The sequence below is a fragment of the Solanum verrucosum genome, unplaced genomic scaffold (assembly GCF_900185275.1).
Source record: "Solanum verrucosum unplaced genomic scaffold, falcon-dt-bn FXZP01000256.1, whole genome shotgun sequence".
NCBI lineage: Eukaryota > Viridiplantae > Streptophyta > Magnoliopsida > Solanales > Solanaceae > Solanum > Solanum verrucosum.
Genome location: NW_026020785.1, coordinates 107,520 through 110,363, shown reverse-complemented (window position 1 = coordinate 110,363; position 2,844 = coordinate 107,520). Strand labels below are relative to the sequence as shown.

General features: G+C 38.3%; 1 non-coding gene across 1 annotated transcript; it reads right to left on the bottom strand.

Moving 5' to 3' along the window:
- Nucleotides 1-1,554: 1,554 nt before the first annotated feature.
- On the bottom strand, nucleotides 1,555-1,661 carry LOC125813095 (small nucleolar RNA R71). The gene has a single exon (XR_007442045.1). It is a non-coding gene; the product is annotated as a small nucleolar RNA R71 (small nucleolar RNA).
- Between the last annotated feature and the right edge of the window lie 1,183 nt (nucleotides 1,662-2,844).

The window sequence follows — 2,844 nt, the reverse complement described above, 5'->3', positions numbered from 1 at the left end:
GCCGAATAGTTTGTAACAGTCGCATATTAGACTTATTTAAATTGATTTGTGGGAAGGAGAAGGGTTATTCAGAAAAGAGGGAACAAACCAATTAGAGAGAGGATACCACCAAAGGCTCTTGAGAGGGATTTTTATCTAAATATTCTTAGATATTTTGTAATTAAGAAGATTTGTAGATGATTTCTTCCTAAAAGAATCTCATTTATGTATTCACTTATGGGAAGAAGAACAAATGTTAATTTTTCTACTTTTGATATAAGTGGCTAAAACCCTTCTCTTGGGTTTTGACTATAAAGCCAATTGCTGAAGTTTTGCTAAGTGGGTATTGTTGAAATACAAATAGGGAGGTTAATTTGAAGTGGTTCTGAATTGTTATTGCGTTTTGAAGTTGTTTTGCATATTTAGTGTAATTGATTTCGCGTTGTGAGCTTGATGGAGAGAAAAACACGTAACCAAGGTAGCAATCTTAATATCCTTAGTAGTGGGTTACACGGATTTCAGCTTGAGAGAGTGAAATATGAGATCTATCCTTTGTATCCAGCTCGATAGAGTGGATTTGATGAGGACAAAGGGCTGGGCATGTGTCGATCGTGATGAAGTTCGAGAGAATTCGTCATAGAAAAGGTAATTGTTTGAGAGAAAGTTATCTTATATATGGCCCGACCTATACACAACAAAATAACCTACTGTTCGTATCAACATTCATCCTCTAAAGTAAAATTTGACAATTGGCTGGTCAATTCCCCAAGTTCTACTCTAGTATTTGTTTAATTCGTGTTTATTCGTGAAGTTGGATTGAAATTTGCTAAATATAACCATAATCGTGAAGGCATAACAAGTATAACATTGAAGAGATTCTGTCAAAGTTTCATTTTTGAATTTGAAGGACAAAACTACTCCCTTGGGACTCGACCCCAACCCTTGGTTGGGTTATATTACTATTAAATGATCGATGATGCTTAGTATTGGATGAAGTATCATTGATAGCATTTCATCAAAATGGCGTTGCTGCCAGGGAGTAGCGTCACTTAGAATTCTTTGATTGAAGTTTTGTCACTCTCAAATTTGTTAGCTGTAGTTAAATTAGTTTTGGCTGCGTTGTGAAAGTGTTGGATCCACCACATAGAAGTGGACAAGAGTGAAGAAGAGATGAATGACAATCCAGAAGGTCATCGAGACGGTATAGATGATATCAATACTGTCTACAACTTGGATCAATCAGGTGGAATGGGTGCAATTTGCATCTCACAAGCTGATGGGAATGCGATGTTTGAAGTCACTAGCACAACTCTGCACCTTCTCCAAATGAAGGGACTATATGGAGGACTAGATCACGAAGACCCACACGAGTATGTGAGAAACATAACAGAGGTTTGCAGCCCTTTTTCATTCAAAGGTGTGTCGCAAAAGTCAATTTGACTGCGGTTATTCCCTTTGTCTTTAAAGGGAGAAGCTAATAAGTGGTTAACCGAGTTATCAAAAAATTCCATCACATCATGAGAGGAGCTGGTTATAACATTTAACACATGATTCTTCCCTCCATCAAGGATGATGAAACTTAGAGATGAAATTCATGGTTTCAACCGACGGGAGGGGGAACCGCTCCATGAAACATGGGTGAGATTCAAGAAGTTCCTACTTAAATGCCAAACTCATGGGCTGCCAAACGATTTGTTACTTCAATATTTCTACTGGAGCCTCGATTAGGTTAGTAAAGGAGTGGCTGATCAGTTGGTACGAGGAGGAATAATGTTGCAATCATTTGAGGTAGCCTCGTTTCTTCTAGATGAAATGACTAGAATAAACCAAGCGTGGTACACCAAAGAGGATCAAGTCTCTCCATTTCATTTTAGATTAACACAAGAGCAACATGATAAAGAGAAAGAGAGGGATGAAAACATCAAGAAGATGTTGACTGATGCTTATTGTGACCAACGACACTATCCTACGGTATGAGTGTCTATGATCGTCGATAATATAGTAATCATGCCAAGGGTTGGGGTTGTGTCCCAAGTAAGCAGTTTTGAGAATCAGTAGCCAATTAGAATTTCGTTCGAATTAGTCGTAGCTAAAAACATTTGCGATAAAATACATCGTAAATTAAAGGAGGTGACACAAAAGTGTCAAATATCAAAAGGGGTTTTGTAACAAGAGATAAAACAACAAAATAAACAAGAAAATCAAGTATGGGAAAGGTTCTTGGGATGTGACCGCAATACAAGTTGAGATAAATCGTTGGGTACGTGCTTTCAATAGGAAATTTGCAAGATAATAGTGACTAGGCTAAGCTTTAAATGGAAATAAGTTCTCTCTCGGGAAACTTACCCCATTTCAAATGCGTTCCTCTCGGACACCCATTTGCCGCATAAACACCAGCCTACGCCTTAACCCACTCATTCTCTCGAGTTGAGTGTTAGGATATGAGACTAGGGTTCACCCTCTCGGGCTGAACCTCATGTTGACCCACTCCTTAGGCCATCAGTCTAGTGGTTTTTGTTTCGCGACCTCCCTCTCGGGCAAGCCGAAAACACATGGGTGGCTTTTATTTGCAACTACAAACCCTTTAGATTAACCCACAACCACTAGGTGAAATCTCCATTAAAATACATCTAACCTATCATTAAGCAAGACCCAATAAGAATATCAACCCATATTTGCTAAATCACACCCCAAGAATGGGGTTTTTTAGCCACACATCAAGAAATAAGAAATTATACCTAACATGATAAAGAAATCAGCTGGGTATAAGAAATTAAACCTTGAATTAATCTACAGATGAAGAATAAAGAAGACCCATTTCCAACTTGGGGAAGATGAACTCCTTTCTTCAAGTCTCCACAAAAC